Below are 24,659 nucleotides of genomic sequence, written 5' to 3' on the forward strand. Positions count from 1 at the left end.
CTATATATAACAACTTTTTCCATGGTTTATTATGCACATGTTCTTAAGAAATTCTCAATCTTGGCCCTGTTCTTAAGTAAGGCATCTTCTGTTTTGGCTTGTTTGTATCAAACATGTCAAGCATAATTTGGACATATACAATCTTGTGTAGATCTTCAAGCTTCATAATCTCTCCAATTCCAGTTAGGTTTTCAGGCTCTTTGGGAATCAAAGCATTCCCTTGATATGTATTAACATTTGGAAGAACCGGACCACCAGTTCTACCACCTATTCTTTCTTTAGAAGTACCACTATAGATTTTACTGATAATTTCATAAGAGTCTCTTTTTGGTGCTGGTGTCTTGCTGCTATATAATAACTTCTTCTTGTCATCTAGTAAAAGCTGAGAATTATCAGGATTTGTGGAATCTTTTAAATCAGATTTATCTTCATAAGAGTTTGGATCTTTATCAGGAATTGAATGATAAGCTTTTATTTCTTGATCATTTATGTCTTCAACATGAGTAGTACACTAGTTAAGAATTGTTGTGCTTCAGTGTTTAATTTTTTAACTTGAGCAATTTTAGTGGTTGAAGTGATCTTCAGTTTTTCAGCCCAATCAGATCCAAGAATAACTTATCTTTTCTTGTGAACCTGATTGACTTTTTCTTCATATATTATATCCTAATTAGCATCATCATAAGCCTAATCTACTGTATAGACTAGATCTATCAGTATTTGAGATTTTGAAATTGCTGAATTTCTCTTACTTTCTCCTTCCCATATACCTCCTATTAGCATTTAAAATATCCTGAGACCAAGTGTTAGGTTTTTCAGCATTTGCAATTTAGCTGATATCCTTGATGAATATTCTTTTTTTCCTTAGGCCTTTGATCTCTTTGTCTTCTAGGAACATCTTCAATATAAGGAGCATCGGTACTTGCTTATTTGGATTTTAACAAGGCAAACTCCTCTTCCATCTGTCTCACCTGCTCAAGATCAACTCAAAGATTTTCCCTTAAATATCCTTCTACTCACCTCAGAATCACAAGCTAAAATTTAGGATCCTTTTAGCATAGAGTTTTCTTCTCATCCTTAACCTTTATTATTTGTATAAATTGACTAGCTTCAGTACCAACTTCTAAAACCCTTTTAGCCTGGTCATCATAAGCACCTGTGACTGTCAGCATTTGTTTTTCAGTTGTTGTCACAGTTGTAGTAGTCAACTTTTTTGTATGCACAATCTTTAAGACTTGCTGTTTTCTTCCATCTCCACCATTTCTTCCACTTCCACTACAACCTCTTTCTCTTCTTTGGATAGTGACTTAGAAGCACCACTAGAGCCAATCTCTTCACCCTTGTACCTACCTAGTGCTTTTCCTCCCTTATTTCCTCCATCTTGAGTATCATCATCATTAGGAAATGTCACATAAGGTGAGCATTTAGTTTTTATAGCCTTTACCTTCTCCCCCATTTTCAAATCATCATTAACAATGAAAGATAATAGAAGATCCAATGTTGCTTGAATTCCATCAATATTCTGTTCAAGCTTTTCCTGATGTTTTTCCATATTCTCTTGTTTAAGAACAATAGGCTATAATTGCTTCTGTAATTAAAGTTCAGATTTAGCCTTAAATTTAGCAAAAGAATCCTTAATTGATTCAATCTTAGTTTGATTCTGAATATGAGAAGAATGGATAGATTTCACCATCATTGAAGAAGCTTTCAGATGAGCAAGAAGAGAATAATCTTGAATATGAGATTCAACAGTCTGCAAGTCCTTGGAAGCATTATGAAGAGAGATAGCATAAGTATAATCCTTCCATTTAGATTCCATTCTTCAACTTCATATTCTTTAAAAATTTGAGCAGCCCTTGCATTTTATATCTTCTATCTCTCCTTCTCAGGCATATCTGCTGGAAACAAGAAATTCATCCAAGTCTTCATCAAAATGTAAGTCAACATTAATTTTAGAAACATCAATGTCATCCTCAGAATCAGAATGAATAGAATCTTTATCATCAGCAATTGGCTTCTTTAACTTCTGTGCCACTTCATCTTTAGCATCAGAGTTTGGTAATAGATCTTATAAATGAGCAATGTGGGTTAACAGTTTCAGAAACTTAAACATCAGCAGATGGAATATAGGTAGTAACATATGTAGTGGCATTTATCTCCAAGACCTCAGTTCCAGTAGAGTGAGCTGGAGACTCGGGAATTGGATTAAACAATGGAGTTCAGCAATAGGAATGGACTGTTCTGCAACTTTATTACCAACATTAATAGGGAGTGTAGAAATGGATGAACTTAAAACATGAGTAGATTATAATAACCATCAATATTTATACCTGCAGGGGAAATATCAACACTTGGTGCATCAGAGTTTAACTAAGGGTCTATAGGTTGTTCACTGTCAACTATTTTTTTGATACTCTGAGTACCTGCAAAAGAAGAAAATGAACCACTTAGATCTCTATGTTCTTTTAAAGTAGTCTTACTACTTCTTACTGCACTCATCTCATGACTTTTAATAGTCAAAGTTTCCTCACAAGAATTAGCTAAATCATGACTCTCATCTACCTTTCCTTTTATCAGGTCAGGAGCCTGCCTCTCTTTATTTCTATTTTTCTCTAGATCTTTTCTCTCAACCTCACTAGAAAAGCTGATAAATTCTTGTCCTACAGAAATAAGAGGTTGATGAGAAAAGATATACGTGGTCACATGAATAGGGGTACCCGCTTGTGGATGACTAATCATGATCATACCATTAAGCTTTAAAGAAAAAAATAAATGCTGACAAAGCGGTATCGATAATTAAATTAAATGTTGATAAAGAAGGGTTAGTATTTCTACCTTGTGTTGTAGTCAAATCATCCTCTTGTAGAGGGAGTGCATCCAGAGGTGGAACTGAAAGAACTTCAGCAGATATATGTGTGGGATGCACCCTTCCTTCCAAGTCCAGAGCTAGAATGGCAACATTAGGAGATAAGCCTGCACTACTACTTTGAGGTAGTGGTTCTTGCAGGGCTGGAGATTTTAGAGCTGCTAAATCACTTTGAGGTTTAGGTTCTTGTGTACTCCTCTTTTCTTCATCTGAATCATCATCATCATATGCTTTGCTAAGATGCACACCATATATATTCTTTTTAGAATGAGACTCAATTGTCTTGCAGAAATTTTTTACCTTGGAGACCTCATCTGTCAGTTTGGCATTCTCGGTACGCCTTTCTTGAATGGATTGAGATGCAAGTGGATTAGGAAATATTATTTCTGCTAATCACATTGAGATGTAGGTTCTTGTAGAACAGAGCCGGTAACAGCTGCTTCATCATGAGGAGATGAAGGTTCTTGTGGGCTTGGCTCTCTTTCAATGAAGATCCTAGAAGAAATATCTTTTTCAGTAGTTGTTTCCTGAGCAGAATGCTGCTAAATATCAGCCATGATCCTTTGAACTTGCTCAGAAGTAGAAAAATTTCTCTCACACTTTGATTAGACTTTATTAGTGAGTCAGAAATTGAGACTGGGACAGCTGCAATATTACCATCCTTGTGACTCCTAGGAGTTGTTTGAGAGGCTGCAACTTGTCCTTCCTCAGTTATCTCATGTTTAATCTTTATTGCTTGTTTAGCAAAGTAAGTCTTGACCGATCTTCTTTTCTTTGGTCCAGGGGTAGTAGAATCAACATTTACATCATTAGTATTTGATGTGCCCTGTGCAGTTGGTAAAACAACTAATGCTTGAGCATAATCAGTTTTTAAATTCTGAAATTTTGATGACAAGGGAGCATTATCCTTATCATCTGATTCTGACTCAGCAACAATAAGTCTTCTCTTTTTGGATTCTGGAAGTTGTTGAGAAGAATGAGAGACTATTGTATTTCTTCCACCCTGTGCACCATCAATATTTGAAGGTGGTTTATGAGAAGCCCTTAGTCCTGATGCTTGAGAGGCATCAGACTTTGCTAGCCTCTTTCTTTTTACAACAGGTACATGTTGGAAACACCTGAGGTAAATTATTTTTGGATATGTGTTTGTGTGGCAGAGTTGGGGCTAGCTATAGGAGGGTTCCCATTAGTGATTGCATGTAGTTTAGCTCTTTATTGAGCATAGCTCTCAAGAAACCTTGAAATAAGCAAGTCCCTAGCAAAAACTGGGATTTTAAGATCAGGAAGATCACCCCTCTCTTTATCCTTGTTAATTAGATCAGAGAAAGCTCTTTTGGTTAGTTAAAAAATAGCTAAGATCTTATTAGTAGGAATTGCTACATTTGAGAAACAGTCATTAAAAATTAACGGACAAAATCTAGCATAGTAGACAACATGTGGATCAACATTTAACCTATCACCTATGAAACATAAGATAACTCTACCAAAATCATAATGATAAGCATGTAGTAGAGAGTACCCTATTTGTTGAGACATCATAGGTAGAGCATCAAAATTAGTACTCTTGTTGTTGAATTCTCTAGTCATACAGTCAAAGAAAAAATTCCACTCTTTCCTAAGTCTAGGCCTCTTCAATTGACCCAAGCTCTTCATTTCCTCATCATACCAAATATGGGTAAGGAATCTCCTCATTCTCCATTAGAAATTGGAGGTGTATAATGTCATGAGAGGGGTAGGTGTATAAATGTCATGAGAGGGGATTTGTAGAGCACTCCTGACAGTTTGAGGAGTGACTATCTTTGTTTCCCCATTGAATTCAGACATTAAACTTGGTGTATATCCATTGGGATCACCATCATCAAACACACATGTTCTCCAGATTGCATGAACATTGTTACTAGAAATGGTATTAGGATTAGTAAGTGCAAATCCCACCTCACTAACAACCAATAAATTTTGAAAGATATGATAATTAGGATTTATGTCGTTCTGTTCAAAAATAGCTGCATAGTTATTGGGTAAAAACTTTACATTATCATAGGTGAAAGCTTTCGTTGTTGGTAAAGTCATGGTAGTTGTTTGTCAAAGAAAAGCTTAAACGCTGATTAGGGTTTCAGAGTCTAACATAGAGAATAGAGAGAGTAAAAGAGAAGAGATAGAGTTGAATTAGAGATAAAGTGAAAAACAAAATCAAAAATTGATTTTGTATAACTCTACACTCTTTTAATGAAAAACATTTCAAATTTGTGGGACATGTGGCATAAGCATGTGTTGTATCTAATAATCATGGAACAGATAAAAAGGAATCATTGAAGACGTTCACAGTTACACAAGGTAATGTTTATAATTACTGAAACATTTTTCCTTTTTACACGCCATTAATCACACAATAGTAATTATTGAAAATAATTACTTATGTATAAAACCCACTTATTCAAATAAAAATATCGACTTAACTATTTCTGAATATCTTCAAAAATCATCAAAGTTTATCAGTCAACCTATATGTTTGACTCTTATCAGCATTTATTCATATTATCAGAGTTTATTCATGCAAAGTACTGTAGAAAGTAGATAATCATAATTTAACACTCATATCAAATATCCAGTAACTGATTCTTCATCCAAAAAATTTGTGCACAACAACTTCCTGCAGCAATGTACTCAGCTTCTACAGTAGAAGTGGAACTTGACTTTTGTTTCTTGCTAAACCAAGAAACCAACTGCCTCCAAGAAATTGGAAGCTCCCATAAGTACTTTTCATGTCTATCTTGCATCCTGCAAAATCAACATCTACGTATCCTATTAGCTTAAAGTCTAAATCTCTTCAATACCATAAACCAAGATTCATGGTGCCCTTAAGATATTTGAATTTTTTTTCATAGCTATTAGATGTGGTTCCCTTGGATCAGCTTGGAACCTTGCACACATATAGGTAGCATACATGATATCATGCCTACTAGCATTAAAATATATGAATGATCCAATTATACCTCTGTAGTTAGTTATATCTACTAATGAACCAGTATTTAACTCTAACTTGGTTGGAGTGGCCATGGGAGTTATAGTAGTTGAACTATCTTGCATTTCAAACCTTTTCAGCAAATTTATAATATATTTAGCTTGATTAATGAAGATCCCTTATTCAGTCTACTTGACTTGTAATCCCATAAAATAACTCAATTCTCCCATCAATACTCATGTGATATCTAGACTGCATTAGCTTAGAAAATCTCCCACAGAGTTTATCATTAGTAGAGCCAAAAATGATACCATCAACATATACCTGAACTAACAACAAGTCCTTACTATGATACTTATAAAATAAGGTTTTATCAATGGCACCTCTTTTGAAACCATTGTCCAGTAAAATCTGTGCAAGTGTTTCATACCAAGCTCTTGGAGCTTGTTTTAGTTCGTAAAGTGCTTTATCCAACCTGTAGATATGATTTGGATACATTGGATTAATAAACCCTTGAGGCTTTTTAACATATACTTCCTCTTCCATTTCATCATTAAGAAATGCACTCTTTACATATATTTTTAATACTTTGAACTTCATGTGAGCAACATAGTCCAAAAAGATTTTGATGGCTTCAAGTCTTGCAACATGAGCAAAAGTCTCATCATAGTCAATACTTTCTTGCTGAGAATATCCCTTTGCAACCAACCTTACTTTATTCCTTGTAATAATGCCCTCACTGTTAGTCTTATTTCTGAACACCCACTTAGTACCAACTATTGATCTGTTCTCTGGCCTTGGAATTAGAGTCCAGACTTTGTTCCTTTCAAATCCATTGAGCTCCTCTTATATTGATGTAACTCAATCAGCATCTTCAAGACCTTCATCCAATTTCTTAGGTTCAGTCTGAGATAGAAAAGAATGATAAAGACATTCATTTTGAGTGGTTTCTAGTCTTTACACCACTATCAGGATTTCCAATAATTAAGTCAACAGTAGGTGACTTAATCCATTTTCTTGCAGAAGGAAGTTGACTTCTTGAAGTAGATCCTCTTCCTAATTCATGAAGTCTCTATTTCCATCTTGATGAGTACCATCATTTATTCCTGAAGCTCCCTCTAAATCATTGCTTTCAGAATTATCAGGATTTGTCTCATCAGGATTTGAGGAATCAGAGTCTGATAAGATGTTTCCTGATGTATCTTGACTTGAATCACTTAAAATTGCCTCTTGATGTTGATAATGTTGCTCTCCATCAACATGTGCTTCAGTATTTGTGTTGTTACCACTGAGAAGTAGTTCATCAGAGTTTAGTGTGATATCAGGATTTACAGTATCAATATTTTAGAGTATATCAGGATTTAACTGTTTAGCAAATGGTACTTCATTTTCAAATATCAGTTGTTCATGATCATTTACATCTTCTAGACATGTAATCTTCTTTTCATAAAAAAATACATGAATAGATTTCATGATCCCTCTTGTTCTCAAATTATAAACTCTGAAGGCTTTTGTTGATGGTGGATATCTAACAAAAATGCCTTCATCAGCTTTTAAGTCAAACTTTATAAGCTGTTCAGGATGCATTTTGAAAATGAAACATTTACATCCAAAAATATGAAAGTATTTCAAATTTGGCTTCTTTCCTTTCACCATCTCAAATGGTGTCTTGCCATGCTTATTTATCGGAGTTGTATTTTGTGTGAAGCATGCAGTTTGCACAGCCTCAGTCCAGATATAGGTTGGCAATTTTGCTTTCTCAAGCATGGTCCTTGTAGCTTCTATAAGAGTTATGTTCTTTCTCTCAACAACTCCATTTTGCTGTGGAGTTCCAGGATCTAAAAACTCCTGTTTAATTCCTTTGAATTTACAGAATTATACCATAGTGTTGTGCTTGAATTCAGTTCCATTATCATTTCTGTTTATCTTTACTTTGTGTGTTGATCCTTTTTCCAGTTGTCTCACATGATCAAGAAAAATGGATGGTGTCTCATCTTGAGTATGCAGAAAGTTTACTTATGCGTATCTGGTGTACTCATCAATAATGACAATGCATATCTTTTCTTGGCTATTGATATTACATTCACTGGACCAAAAAGATCAATATGTAAAAAGTGAAATGGTACAAGAAATGAGGATTCAGTCTTACTCTTGAAAGATGATTTTCTTAGTTTGGCCTTCTGGCATGAATCACAAAGACCATGAGGAGTAAAAACTGCATTGGGAAATCCTCCTACAAGATCTTTCTTCACAAGTTCATTGAATTTATTGAAGTTTTAGTGAGAAAGTATTCTATGCTAGTTCTAGCTTTCGTTCATAGTTGCTCTACTTAGCAGACAGATTACAGAGAAATCAGTATTTTTGGAAACCCTGGTTTCATATAAGTTACCATATCTGTAACAAATCATTGCAACCTTGTCACTTGATTTACTGAATTTCACAATGCTCATCATGAAAGTCCACATGGTAACCTCTGCCACAGACTCACACTTATCAGATTATGTTTGATTCCTGCAACTAGAGCTTTATTTTCAATGATGACATTCCCAAGTTTGATGTTGCCATATCCTAATATTTTTCCTAAGTTTCCATCTCCATAAGAAACACTTGGGCTAGCCTTCTCCTTAAACTCTGATAGCATGACTTTAATCCAGTCATATGTCCTGAGCATCCACTATCCAAGACTAGAGTATTTTTTCTATTGCCCTGCATCAGATAAGCCATTAATTAGAATTTTTAAAGACCCATACTTGCTTGGATCATTTGGCCTTATTAAGTTTGTTAACATTTGTAGTAGAAGTCTTTATATCAGAGTTTATGCTAACTTTCTTAATATCAGGAGATACACATGTAGAAAAAAAATCAGTTTTATTCAAAGAGGGTTTCAATTCATGAATCAAAATATAAACGATGATACTCTTCACATGTGTAAATAGAATACCATGTACTGCCATAATAAAAACAAGGATGTTATGGTCTATATATAATTGTTCTGTTCCTAAACTCTGATTTAGGAGAAACACTATTTATTCCTTTATTCTTTTTGCAAAAAACAACAAGATTTTTAGTATTACCACAGTTTAAACAAGCCTTTCTAGGTGCATTAAAAATAGGTTTATATTTGTTCTCCTTATTAACACCTATTTTCCATTTCTATTTTTCCTAGGCTATTTTTCCTTGTGTTTCATTTTATTCTTCTTCAGCTTGTGCTTAAGCTGCTTTCGAGTCATTAAACCAATATTTACTGACTTATCTAAGTTTGACTTGGATGCTGATGTAGAACCCTTCTCATTTACTGATTTGAGTCCATCAGTATTTAAGTTAAACTTAATAGGTGTTAACTTAGCCATGTTCTTCTGAGCTATTTTATTAGTATTTATTGGTTTGATATGCTCAGATTGTTTTCGTTAATATCTTCAGCTCCAGATTTATCTTCATAACCTAGTCATAATCCCCAATAGCCACTTTCAATTATTCCCTGAGTTGATTTTCCTGTACCAGTCCAAAGTATGATTATCTCTCTTTCTTTAGCTAATTATTTTCAAGATAAGCATGATTTTCTAACCATTTATCTTTAACATAAACATCATCATCTTTGTCTTTTTGAATTTCTTGCATGAAAATCAACTCAGCTTCTAGGTGATCATTTCTTTTCTTTAAGTCAAAATTAAAATTTTGATCCTAGCATTTTCAAGAGTTTGATCTCTATAGCTAACATGCAAGGTTTTAAGAAATAACTTTAACTCACAGATATTATCAATATCAAAAGCTAGTGTTGTTTGAGGTTCATTAATCTCAAGGTCTCAGATTCATTATCAACATTTTCCATGATAGCATAATTGACACACTCATCAGTTTCTGATGTATCATCCCAGTTCTCTTATTCTGAGTAATCAAGTCTTGCTTCCTTTCAGCTTTGGGCTTCATGTAGTCAGCTGTAAAATGTCTAACTCCACCATAGTTTTAACACTTGATCTTGGACTTGTCAGTCTTGCATGTGGAGCCCTCCCAATCCGGGGCCTAGATCGGAGAGTCACAACTCAACAACAAAAATAAAAACCTGGATATAACCTAAATATAAAGACTCTACCCTTGACTTAACTTGGGATCCAAATAAGTAATGGTATGAAACAAGCAACTAACTATTCTAAAACCAAACCATTATTATTACAAAAATTATCAAGTTACAAAAAATAACTTCGATATAAAGTTATACAAATATCTCAACTAACTATAAGTTCTCAACTAAATCCATTACATCCTTTATACAATCAGAACATTTATCTATTTACTACAAGGTCTTCTAAAAGTAGATGCCATCACAATTCTAACTCCGTGCGGGAACTCAAAATATGCGCCTTTCTTGGGTACTCACTCATGGGCCGACATTGTCTTGCTTAACTGTCACTGTTTAGAGTAAAAAAACCAAGGGTGAGATATAATAGCTCAGCAAACAACCATAATCCAAACAGTTTTTTAGGATATATAAGAACAAGAATAAATATGGCATATGTATCAATGATTAGAATAAAGTGGATATAATGATAAAAGATTTGGAACTTATCACAGGGCACTACGAGCAAAGCATAGTGATTAGCCCACTACAAAGCTCTCAATTCACATATCAAATGTGAATTCTCAACTATACGGGATCCCAGACACTTGTGGATTATTAAAATATAATAAAAATGGATTGGCGCCTCGATCAAGATAATTACAGTTTTAATCTATTGGAAAGTTTAAAAATACTTTCAGTTTAAAAACATCACCTTCCGTTGAAACGCATAAGACTATTTCTTGTCCTAAATAATTTTTAAAATTCATTTAAAGAAATTAAGAATAAAGTCTCTCGTGGGTTAGGTATATGAAAAGGAAAAGGTAATGAAAATAAGCATATGTATTATTCAGTCAAAAGTATCTTAAGGATACTTGAATTTCAAAGTAATTCATTAACTGAAGAATTTGAAAGGGATTATGGTATTAACTTTAAGTAAAACAGTATTTAAATTAAGATATCAAAATATGAGAGTAGGTATTCAAGGTTGAGGAAATGTTACTTGCCATAAATACGCTTTCCTTACAACTCGTAGATCCTACTACACGGTTCTTCTAGATTAGCATTTCTTTCCCTAAGTCCGTGCTTTCACTCTTCGAATATATCTACACGTATAAAAGACACTACTTCAGCATCTTTTATAATCAATCCAACATTCACCCTGAACATCTAACTCTAGTCCACCCATTCAATTCTTATATACTTAACCATATTACACTAACACATAGCACATAGCACATAGCACGTATCACTTAGTTTAGTAATCATAAATATAGGTACATGGAATGACTATCGAATTCCTGTTAGAATCACTTAAGATCCTGACAAAATTTTGGCAACACTTCCTCTATACATACACACTATCAGTCGGTTGTGAGCCAACACCAAACTAATATAACAATCAATATCTAACCTATATTCAAACAACCAACTTATGTAACCTTGAACACAAGTAACATATAGTCATGTCACCTTGTAACAACTAACGACAAAAATATTTATCAAGAAAACATACACTAATACATATGGTCAGCAAAACACATATACACTAACAATATTCAAGCAAGTAGTCAATGCATCATCTCACATATTAATTAAATCACCAAATGTAATCACATAATTCAGAAATTTTATTAACTAAAAATTTCATTCTAATACATTAACCAAACAAATGTCAATTTAGCATAAGTCCATACAATCATATACGATGAATTACTAAACAATCTCAAAAACTTTAAAAAAATTACCGTGCACATTTTACTCAACCAATTTTCATAAATCCAAAAATAATTGAATGATCACATTAAATTTTTAAAGAATTCTTCCTAAATACTAAACCAAATTGATATAAAAACTTCATCTCTAAAATAATTTATTTAAGTTAAATATGACTTGAATATATTATAATTCGGACACAGAAAATTTATGCTATTCGCAGTGTTGAATAAAACATGTTTAACTTTTTACTCGATAAATCAATTGACGCAAGATTTTCGTGTGGAAAAACTAGATTCAACGTTGCACATAAGCACATATGACTTCACATTTATAACGGACACGGAACATGACGAAAACAGAGGAAGAAATAGGCGTAGCATATTTTAGGCCGATTTGAGAACACAATTCACAAACATCATTCTCCAAATCTCATATTTAGACAAAATCTAATTTAAACATATATCTAATCACTAACATAAACATATAACATGTTACGACCGGCATTTTATGTAATATTATTTGTGGACTTTGTATAATATTAGAGCCGAATGCTAATATACTTAATGATTGTACGTTTGTGTGAATGAAAATTCTGCATTATAAATTTGCTTTATGTAGAAGATGATTTTTCAAAGTAAGAGTTTATTTATTTCCCTTATTTTTGATTTATAAGGAATATTCTAAACCTTGGAGAAATTTTCTTTTAAAATTTATTTCGTTCATAAATTTCAAAAGTGATTTTATAAAATTTCTAAAAATCTAAGTTATTTTATGGTATAAATTTTATAATTTTTGAACTTGTATTTTATTTTATAAAAATAAATCTTTAAAAATTTATTTATTATAATTAGAAAATTACATGGAAGCCCTTGCATGCAAATCACTCTCCCATTCTATCAAAGGGCAAAGGAGACCTTTCCAACCCCATTAACTCATTTGTTGTTAACCAAATTACCACATTAACCCTGCATGCAAAATGGCCTAACTTTAGCTAGAGGTCATTCTTGTACATTCTCATTTCCACTCATTTTTTTGTCAAACAAAAGCATAAAACCAAAAACAAAGTGGGAGAAGTCATTTTACTCACTCCACACTCCAACACACCTCATTTTTTTCTCTCCTCCCCCTCCCTCCCTTGCTCTCGGCCGAACCCCCATTTCCCCCACTCCCTTCCATTTTCCACCCCATTTCTCATCTTCCCTAGTGTAATTCTTCCACCTACATTCATTTTATATACTTTCCAAGAGTTTTGTGACTTGGGAGATGAGATTTCATGGTTGCATGTGTAGTTTTTGTGTGAACTCCAAAGAGAAACTCTTGATTCTTATGAATTCAAGAGCTCTCTGTAAGATACATTTTATATATGTGTTAACTAAGTGTTTTATGGAGAAACCATACTTTAAAAACCTTTGCATGCTACTTAAATTTCATTATATAATCATGTTTATCCATGCATGCTAGTTTTAAGATGTTAATATGATGATCAACCATGTTGTGCATGCTACTCTTTTCGAAATCATATTTTTATGTTTAAAAATCTATAAATTCGAAATATTGTACTTGAGATAGATTGTTTCCATGATATATTTCTTATTAATAGATAAGAGAAGATATATTTCATGATTATTAAGGAAGAGTAATAGGTATAAGTCAAATTTGCAAGAATTTAAACTTTATGCTTTAGCCGAAATCCTGTTAAGTATTTTCCATGAGTTGCATGTTATATTTTTATTTGCACGTTGATGTACTTGGGCATGGATGATCTCCCCTCCTGTTGAGGCACTATTTTAGTATGTTGATGCACTAGGTTTGCCTTAGTAAAGGTTGGATGCTTGGTTAATAAGTGGGAGTCAAGGTGAAAAGGGATTAATTAGTGTTTGCATTTTTCCAGATTTGATGCACTAGTTTATGGGAAAGTTTTGAATGAGCATTTTTGTGCACTTTGAGGCCTAAGCCACCAGAAGATAGAACTAGGAGTATATAAAAGGTTTTAGGTGTTTGTTGGAGGTTTGTAACTCGTTTGATTAGGTGCACGAGTGAAATCACAAAATCTGTCCAGCAGGGGACAGTTTTGTTGCAACTTAGAAATAGGAAGTTTTGACCATGTCATAGGTAGGCCCTCATTAGGCCCTGTTGGGCCTTAGTTAGAGGGAGTGTCAGAGGAGTTTTTCCAGCCATATTTCATAGGATTTGAGTTAGAATCATGTGTCACAAGTTAGTTCAAGTCAGGGAATTTTCTGCCCAGAAAAACAGGGGAACCATGGACTTTAAGCTTAGGCCCAGGGAGGCCCAAGCTAGGCCCTTGAGCCACATCAAGTTTGGGAGTTGTCTTATGATCAGAAGAGTCTAGTGTAGAAGTTTTGGAGGTAAACTTGTAGTGTAAGAGTGTCTAATGCACTCAAGAAACCATAAATATCATTCTGAAATTTACCTTAGTAAGCACCTTCACTTACCACATAGTTTTGGAGCACTTATGAGTGAGACCTAGGTTGACCACTATAGTTGCAAGATAGCATAAAGACAGTAGAGTGAAAGGCCCAAGTGAGGGTCAATGGGTTTTGGATGGTTTAGTAAAGGCACATCGAGTTAGGAGACCAAAGTTGAGACTTTGTCTAGTTTAGCGATCACGTGACTTAGTTGTGGATTGAGATCATCCAAGCCTAGTGTTGGATTATGGTGTGTGTGATATTATTTGGTATTAAAATATGATATGTGAGTATATGGGGCTATGCGTACTATTCTGTTTATAAGGTGATTATATATTGCGTGCATATAGGCCTAAGTGCCATTTGTGTTTAATTTCGGGTTGTAAATAGGTAGAGTTGGTAAGAATATATTATAATGAGTTTATTATTATTTATGTAGGATCTCGAGACGAGGGTAAAATTTCCATAAAGGTCGAGTAAAGCTTCCAGTTGCTCCTACCTGCCAGACCAGTCCAGCCTTTCTCAAGGCAAGTGATTCAATCTACCTTCTAGTTTACACTGCGGATGCGTGATAGCTAATTTTTATATATATATGATGCGAGTATTCTGATTTATCTTGTCATACCTGGACCAAGTGATTCTCAAATCTATCTCCGTATTATATAGAAATGCCATGAACCCTCAAGTACATATTGCAAGTAGATCAAAAGTCAAACCATGCTAGTATACCAAAGTAATTGGAATGCCATGATAAAATAAAGATTTGTTATAATACTTGATTGATCCTCTTGATTAACATGCTATTGATTCCTGATAAATCCTGATATCTCACCCTGATGCTTGAACCCCAATAGAAACTTTACCTTGATACTTAAAAACCAGATATTCTTTAAAGTTGTTCACGATTGTTTAATAACCCTATCCATACCCTAAAGCTTGACATTTTGATATACCTTGAGCTAATGATCACTTTCTTTATATCTTAACACCTCTATCATACTTGGAACCATTAATGCTTATCTTCTTGATGTTCTAATTCCTATACCTTGTCTAAAACCATTGCTTTAAGCCTAGTTTGGCATTACTCCTTCCTATTATCCAAAAACCCTACTAAATCTCCTTATCAAAATTCTTGTAAATGGAAACCTTTCAATTACCCTGATAGAGTAAAGTCTAGTGGATCATGGCCCTAAGATTTAGTGAACATAATTCCAGTGTTTCAAGTCAAACTTCAATCCCTTGATAAAAATGTTTACTGTTTAAGAGATTTTATTATCAATCGACATCAGTTTTTGAAATGATTAAAATGTGGATTTTCGGTCCCAAAGGGGGATAAATGTTTTCTTTGAATAGTGGATCTGGACTGAGATGCGAGTCCTTTCCACACTTATATTGTAGGTTTAAAAGTTGCCTAGGGATCCCATTAATGTTTAGAACCCGGCGAGGTTCGGGATTACTTCGCGGCTGATCACCGGCTGTAATCCGTAGCGTCATAAAATGATTTTCAATTAAGATATGATTTTAAAAATGTTTTGATTCAAGCAAATGATGCCATCACCTAAAATTTCATCTCTTGTTATTATTAGTTATATCTTCGCATTGTCATTCTTTAATTTATATCTCGATTAATGTTTTGTATCATATTGTTTAGCACTTGTTGAGTATTTGGCTCACTCCTTGCTTTAACCCTGATATTACAGCTAGCAGCTATGGTTAGATTCAAGCAGACATCATGTAAGACTTGTGATGCCGATGCGTATGTCCGAGCTTAGGTAGAATAATAGATAGGTTGTGTGAGGACTCGATATTAAAACCAGTAGTAATAGATGGTAGTGTTGGGCTGTTCCAAACCCTATACTGTAAGATCTTGGATTCAGTTATATTTACTTTCTTTTAAATATTATGATAGTTATGTATTATGTATTGTTAAGTTGGGGGTGTGACAGGTTTTGGTATCAGAGCCACGGTTTAGAGTCCCTGGACAGCCCAAATAGGTTATAGGATATATGTATAGGTTATAGATAATATGCGAGAGAGTAGGTTAAGTAAATTTATTATTAATACTCCTCTTATTGGTTTGTCAGCAAAGGGCGCACTCCTCATCATCCTCTGGGTCGGACGACACTATTGCTTTCTCCGTGTATGCTGAGTTGAGGCGCGAGTTTGACATGCTTCAGGGCAAGTACGACCGACTGATAGACCGATTGAAGAACGTGTATCCGGACAGCCGAAACTATAAAGGGAAGCCTAAGGAGCAGATGACTGCGAGACTTGAGACTTTGGTTCAGTACGTCAACACTAAGCTTGAGGAGATGCCATCGCACCGAGACCGCACCAGCCAGTATATCATCCAGATGGTGGCGGATGAGCTCCAGAGTATTATGAAGACGCTTCGAGAGGAGAAGACTACCAAGCCCCGTTTCGATGGAGTGGAGCCTTAGTTCTTTCCATTACCTACCTCTCATGTTGTTGTATTATCGGACTTCGTAGGATTCCCAGTTGTTTCCTTTAAATAAGCATGTTATTCCTAGAATCAGACTTTATCCTAATCTTGATGTATTGTGACCTTTAAATTTCAATCATTATGCACTATCGTTCCATATGCTTTCAACTGTTATCTTACGCCTTATATGCATCACCATATTTGTTTAATTTGAAACTTGACCTCATATGTAAATAAGAATGCCATGCGATACCCTCGAATTATTTCATTATTCATACCTGTTTTGACACAACTCTTATTTCAGGATCATGCCACCCAAAAAGAAGAACCCAACAACCACATCTACCACAGATCCAAATATTCTTCGATTACTGGAAACCTTACAACAGTAAACCAATGCTATAGCTCAACAACAAATAACTCTTCAACAATGATTTGAAAACCAAGATAACCGTGAACTACACCGACCACCTGATCCACCAGTACCACCTCGACAAGTTGTCACTTTCAAGGCTTTTCAGAATGTGAATCCACCTGCATTTCATGATACCACTGATCCAATAATAGCTAACACATGGATTAAGGAAATGGAAAGGGGTTTTGAGTTAGTACAGTTAGGGGACGATCAGAAGACACCATACGCTACTTACTTTTTTAAGGGCGAAGTCATCTATTGGTGGGAATCAGTAAAAGCTATGGAAGCAAATCAGCAAGTTTCTTGGGAAAGATTTAAGAAGTTATTTCTGGATAAGTATTACCCTAAGTACATGCAGAATCAGATGGAACTTAGATTTCTTGAATTGAAGCAAGGGAACATGTCTGTACTGGAGTATGAGAAGAAGTTCATAGAATTGTCAAGGTTTGTGACAAAGTATACCAGCAGTGAGGAGGAAAAAGCGAAGAGATTTCAACAAGGATTGGAGCCTTGGATCAGAGATAGAGTGGTTATGTTTGAGCTTGATACTTATGCAGGAGTAGTACATAAAGCTGCTCTGATTGAGAATAATGGGATGCAGTCAAGAAAGGAAAGGGATAACAAGAAGAGAAAGGTTCTATTTTATGGAGAAAAGTCTGAAGCCGGAAATTCACAAGATCGAAATGTAAAGAGGATTGGATTCCATAAGGGCGGAAATTTTCAAAAGAAGGGAAATTTGAGCAAAAGACAAGAATCAAAGGGGAACAACCAGGAAAGCCAAGGACAAATGGGAGAAAACAGATTTCAGAGACCGGAATGCAAGCATTGTGGAAGAAGGCACCCCGAAGTGTATAATAAGCTGAATATGACATGCTATAGGTGCAACCAGAAGGGACATTTGGCAAACGAGTGTAAGATGCCGAAGCCAGGAGTTACATGTTACAAGTGCGGAAAGACTGGACACATAGCTAGGGAGTGCAAGACAACTGGACCAGTCAAAGCTCTAATGAATGTGGCAAGTATGAGTGCAAGCGTGCTAGCCGAGGTATTGGCATTACCTCCACCACCTACAACAACTATGCAAGCAACAACAAGGACATTCGATTTGAAAATGAAGGACACTGTTCAGAACTCTGAGGTGATAGCAGGTACACTTTTACTAAATAATGTCGAAGCTAAAGTATTGATTGATTCGGGAGCAACGAGATATTTCATATCAGAAACTTTTGTTGATAAGCTTCAATGTGATAAAATGATTATGAACGAGGTAGTAAATGTGGTAATTACGAACCAAGAGAAGATTCATGTGAGTCAACTCTGTCCGAAGTGTAAGATTGATATTTCGGGGTATAAGTTTTTAGCCGACTTGATACTCTTCAAGTTGGGAGAGTTCGATATAATTTTAGGTATGGATTGGCTAGGGAAGAATAACGCCCAGATTAATTGTAAGACCAAGAAAGTGTATTTAAAGACGAAGAGTGGAGAGAAAGTAGTATTTAAGGGACAGAGGCAAGAGCAACTATTTCTTACAATCGTTCAGGCTAAGAAGTTACTTAGAAAAGGTTGTGAGTCGTTCCTAGCTTATGTAGTGGATTCAGAAAAGGGCAACCCCAGCATAGAAGGTATTCCCGTAGTTAACGAATTTCCAGATGTGTTTCCATACGAACTACCAGGCTTACTGCCAGATCAATAAATCGAGTTCGAGATCAACCTTGCTCCGGGCACATAACCAGTTTCAAAGGCCCCATATAGAATGGCACCAGCAGAAATGAAAGAGTTGGCGAGCCAGCTACAAGAATTGTTGGACAAAGGAGTGATACGGCCAAGTACGTCGCCATGGGGAGCACCTGTCTTGTTCGTAAAGAAGAAAGATGGAAGTATGCGGTTATGTATAGATTATCGGGAGTTGAATAAGGTGACGATTAAGAACCGTTACCCGCTACCAAGAATAGATGACCTATTTGATCAGCTGAAAGGAGCAAAGTGCTTTTCAAAGATTGACTTGAGATCAGGATACCATCAATTAAAGATCAAAGAAGAAGATATTCCCAAGACAGCATTCAGGACCAGATACGGATATTATGAATTATTAGTAATGCCTTTTGGATTGAATAATGCCCCGGCAGCATTTATGGATCTAATGAATCGGGTATTTAAAAAGTATTTGGACAAGTTCTTAGTGGTATTCATTGATGACATCCTTATTTATTCAAAGTCGGAAGAAGAACATAAGCAACATCTATGGATAGTATTGGAGATACTCCGACAAGAGAAGTTGTATGCCAAGTTTTCTAAATGTGAGTTTTGGTTAAAGGAAGTTCAATTCTTGGGACACGTCATTGAAGATGAAGGAGTTAAAGTAGATCCAGCAAAGATTGAGGTGATTATGAGTTGGGAGAGGCCAAAGACACCTACGGAAGTGCGAAGTTTTCTAGGATTGGCAGGGTATTATAGAAGGTTTGTCAAGGATTTTTCGAAAATCGCCATGCCATTGACTAAGTTAACCAGGAAGAATCAGAAGTTCCAATAGAATGCAGAATGTGAGGATAGCTTTTAAGAGTTTAAAGTACATTTTCACTCAGAAGGAGCTCAATATGAGGCAAAGGAGATGGTTGGAATTGATTAAGGACTATGATTGCTCGATAAATTATCATCCTGGAAAGGCGAACGTTGTAGCCGATGCCTTGAGTAGGAAGGAAAGATTGAATATGATATCATCACCAAAAGAATTATCTGAAGAGATTAAGAAATTTGGATTGGAACTTTGTGATTGTGGAATAGCTGAAGAAGTTTGTCGTACAATGACTTTTCAGCCAACACTAGTGGAAAAGATAAGGAAATGTCAGGAAGAAGTAACGGAGAAAGAGAAGAATCAGCTAACTGGAGAAGAGATTGGTACTCAAAAGGATGAGCAAGGTATACTAAGGTTTTCCTCAAGAATTTGGATTCCTCATGTACCTGAATTGAAGAATGAAATTTTGCAAGAAGCCCACAATTCAAGATTTTCAATCCATCCGGGAAGCACCAAGATGTATCGGGACTTAAAGCAGAACTTTTGGTGGCCAAATATGAAGCGAGAGGTGGCAGAATGGGTTGCGAAGTGTTATACTTGTCAGAAATTGAAGGAAGAATATCAACGACCAAGCGGATTAATTCAGCCCCTAAAGATTCCAGAATGGAAATGGGAAAATATTGCTATGGACTTTATAGTGGGACTACCGTGAACGAAATCCGGACATGACGCTATATGGGTTATAGTTGATCGCATTACGAAGTCGGTGCATTTCCTTCCAATTAATGAGAAGTCGTCATTGGACAGATTGGTTCATCTGTATGTGCGTGAAATCGTACTAAGACATGGAGTACCCGTATCGATAGTTTCAGACAGAGATCCCCGATTTAACTCGAGATTCTGGTAGTAATTTCAAGGGAGTCTTGGCATGAAGTTGAACATGAGTACGGCGTATCACCCACAGACTGATGGTCAGAGCGAAAGGACAATTCAAACAATCAAAGACATGTTGCGCAGTTGTGCAATCGATTTTGCAGGAAGTTGGGATGACCACTTGCCATTAGTAGAATTCTCTTATAACTATCACTCCAGTATTGGCATGCCACCATACGAAGCTTTGTACGGACGGAAATGTAGATCACCGACAAGTTGGGATGAAGTAGGAGAATGAAAGATTCTAGGCTCGGAATTGGTACAACAGTTGCATGAGACAGTCAAGTTAATTCAGAAAAGGTTGCTTGCTGCTCAAGATAGACAGATAAAGTATGCAGATCCAGCGTGTAAGGATGTTAGATTCCAAGTAGGCGAAGCTGTTTTGCTGAAGGTGTCACCAAGGAAAGGGTTGTCTAGATTTGGAAAGAAAGGGAAGTTAGCACCTAGATATATAGGTCCTTTTGAAATTTTGAGTCAAGTGGGGAAGGTGGCCTACGAGTTAGCCTTACCACCTCAGTATCAGCATGTGCATAATGTGTTCCATGTGTCATTGCTTAAGAAGTACAATCCTGATGTCAACCATGTGATAGAATATGAACCTGTAGAAATTCAGGCAGACCTGTCATTTATGGAGCAACCTGTCAAATTACTCGACTGGCAAGTAAAGGGTCTTAGGAATAAGTCGGTAAAGTTAGTGAACGTACTTTGGAGGAACCCCAAGTTTGAAGAATCAACTTGGGAGTTAGAGTCTGATATGCGTTCCCGGTATCCTCATCTGTTCTCTTAGATTCTGGGGACAGAATCCCTTAAGGGGGAGAGGATGTTACGACCGGAATTTTATGTAATATTATTTGTGGACTTTTTATAATATTAGAGCCGACTGCTAATATACTTAATGATTGTACGTTTGTGTGAATGAAAATTCTGCATTATAAATTTGCTTTATGTAGAAGATGATTTTTCAAAGCAAGAGTTTATTTATTTCCCTTATTTTTGATTTATAAGGAATATTCTAAACCCTGGAGAAATTTTCTTTTAAAAGTTATTTCGTTCACAAATTTTAAAAGTGATTTTATAAAATTTCTAAAAATCTAAGTTATTTTATGGTATAAATTTTATAATTTTTGAACTTGTATTTTATTTTATAAAAATAAATCTTTAAAAATTTATTTATTATAATTAGAAAATTACATGGAAGCCCTTGCATGCAAATCACTCTCCCATTCTATCAAAGGGCAAAGGAGACCTTTCCAACCCCATTAACTCATTTGTTGTTAACCAAATTACCACATTAACCTTGCATACAAAATGGCCTAACTTTAGCTAGAGGTCATTCTTGTACATTCTCATTTCCACTCATTTTTTTGTCAAACAAAAGCATAAAACCAAAAACAAAGTGGGAGAAGTCATTTTACTCACTCCACACTCCAACACACCTCATTTTTTTCTCTCCTCCCCCTCCCTCCCTTGCTCTCGGCCGAACCCCCATTTCCCCCACTCCCTTCCATTTTCCACCCCATTTCTCATCTTCCCTAGTGTAATTCTTCCACCTACATTCATTTTATATACTTTCCAAGAGTTTTGTGACTTGGGAGATGAGATTTCATGGTTGCATGTGTAGTTTTTGTGTGAACTCCAAAGAGAAACTCTTGATTCTTGTGAATTCAAGAGCTCTCTATAAGATACATTTTATATATGTGTTAAATAAGTGTTTTATGGAGAAACCATACTTTAAAAACCTTTGCATGCTACTTAAATTTCATTATATAATCATGTTTATCCATGCATGCTAGTTTTAAGATGTTAATATGATGATCAACCATGTTGTGCATGCTACTCTTTTCGAAATCATATTTTTATGTTTAAAAATCTATAAATTCGAAATATTGTACTTGAGATAGATTGTTTCCATGATATATTTCTTATTAATAGATAAGAGAAGATATATTTCATGATTATTAAGGAAGAGTAATAGGTATAAGTCAAATTTGCAAGAATTTAAACTTTATGCTTTAGCCGAAATCTTGTTAAGTATTTTCCATGAGTTGCATATTATATTTTTATTTGCACATTGATGTTCTTGGGCATGGATGATCTCCCCTCATGTTGAGGCACTATTTTAGGATGTTTATGCACTAGGTTTGTTTTAGTAAAGGTTGGATGCTTGGTTAATAAGTGGGAGTCAAGGTGGAAAGGGATTAGTTAGTGTTTGCATTTTTTCAGATTTGATGCACTAGTTTATGAGGAAGTTTTGAATGAGAATTTGTTGTGCACATTGAGGCCCAAGCCACCAGAAGATAGCACTAGGAGTATATAAAAGGTTTTAGGTATTTGTTGGAGGTTTGTAAGTCGTTTGATTAGGTGCACGAGTGAAATCACAAAATCTGTCCAGCAAGGGACAATTTTGTTGCAACTTAGAAATAGGAAGTTTTGACCATGTCATAGGTAGACCCTCATTAGGCCCTGTTGGGCCTTAGTTAGTGGGAGTGTCAGAGGAGTTTTTCCAGCCATAGTTCATAGGATTTGAGTTAGAATCATGTGTCACAAGTTAGTTCAAGTCAGGGAATTTTCTGCCCAGAAAAACAGGGGAACCATGGACTTTAAGCTTAGGCCCAGGGAGGCCCAAGCTAGGCCCTTGAGACACATCAAGTTTGGGAGTTGCCTTATGATCAGAAGAGTCTAGTTTAGAAGTTTTGGAGGTAAAATTGTAGTGTAAGAGTGTCTAATGCACTCAAAAAACCATAGATGTCATTCTGAAATTTACCTTAGTAAGCACCTTCACTTACCACATAGTTTTGGAGCACTTATGAGTGAGACCTAGGTTGACCACTATAGTTGCAAGATAGCATAAAGCCAGTAGAGTGAAAGGCCCAAGTGAGGGTCAATGGGTTTTGGATGGTTTAGTAAAGGCACATCGAGTTAGGAGACCAAAGTTGAGACTTTGTCTAGTTTAGCGATCAAGTGACTTAGTTGTGGATCGAGATCATCCAAGCCTAGTGTTGCATTACGGTGTGTGTGTGTGATATTATATGGTATTAAAATATGATATGTGAGTATATGTTGCTATGTGTACTATTATGTTTATAAGGTGATTATAAATTGCGTGCATATAGGCCTAAGTGCCATTTGTGTTTAATTTCAGGTTGTAAATAGGTTGAGTTGGTGAGAATATATTATAATGAGGTTATTATTATTTATGTAGGATCTCGAGACGAGGGTAAACTTGCGATAGAGGTCGAGTAAGGCTTCCAGTTGTTCCTACCTGCCAGACCAGTCCAGCCTTTCTCAAGGCAAGTGATTCAATCTACCTTCTAGTTTACACTGCGGATGTGTGATAGCTAATTCTTATATATATATGATGCTAGTATTCTGATTTAACTTGTCATACCTGGACCAAGTGATTCTCAAATCTATCTTTGTATTATATAGAAATGCCATGAACCCTCAAGTACATATTGCAAATAGATCAAAAGTCATACCATGCTAGTATACCAAAGTAATTGGAATGCCATGATAAAATAAAGATTTGTTATAATACTTGATTGATCCTCTTGATTAACATGCTATTGATTCCTGATAAATCCTGATATCTCACCCTGATGCTTGAACCCCAATAGAAACTTTACCTTGATACTTAAAAGCCAGATATTCTTTAAAGTTCACGATTGTTTAATAACCTTATCCATACCCTAAAGCTTGACATCCTGATATACCTTGAGCTAATGATCACTTTCTTTATATCTTAACACCTCTTTCATACTTGGAACCATTAATGCTTATCTTCTTGATGTTCTAATACCTATACCTTGTCTAAAACCATTGCTTTAAGCCTAGTTTGGCATTACTCCTTCCTATTATCCAAAAACCCTACTAAATCTCCTTGTCAAAATTCTTGTAAATGGAAACCTTTCAATTACCCTGATAGAGTAAAGTCTAGTGGATCATGGCCCTAAGATTTAGTGAATATAATTCCAGTGTTTCAAGTCAAACTTCAATCCCTTGATAAAAATGTTTATTGTTTAAGAGATTTTATTATCAATCGGCATCAGTTTTTGAAATGATTAAAATATGGATTTTCGGTCCCAAAGGGGGATAAATGTTTTCTTTGAATAGTGGATCTGGACTGAGACGCCAGTCCTTTTCACACTTATATTGTAGGCTTCAAAGTTGCCTAGGGATCCCATTAATGTTTAGAACCCAGCGAGGTTCGGGATTACTTCGCGGCTGATCACCGACTGTAATCCATAGCGTCATAAAATGAATTTTGATTATGATATGATTTTGAAAATGTTTTGATTCAAGCAAATGATGCTATCACCCAAAAGTTCGTCT

Source organism: Apium graveolens, chromosome 6 (assembly GCF_009905375.1).
Source record: "Apium graveolens cultivar Ventura chromosome 6, ASM990537v1, whole genome shotgun sequence".
Classification (NCBI taxonomy): Eukaryota; Viridiplantae; Streptophyta; class Magnoliopsida; order Apiales; family Apiaceae; genus Apium; species Apium graveolens.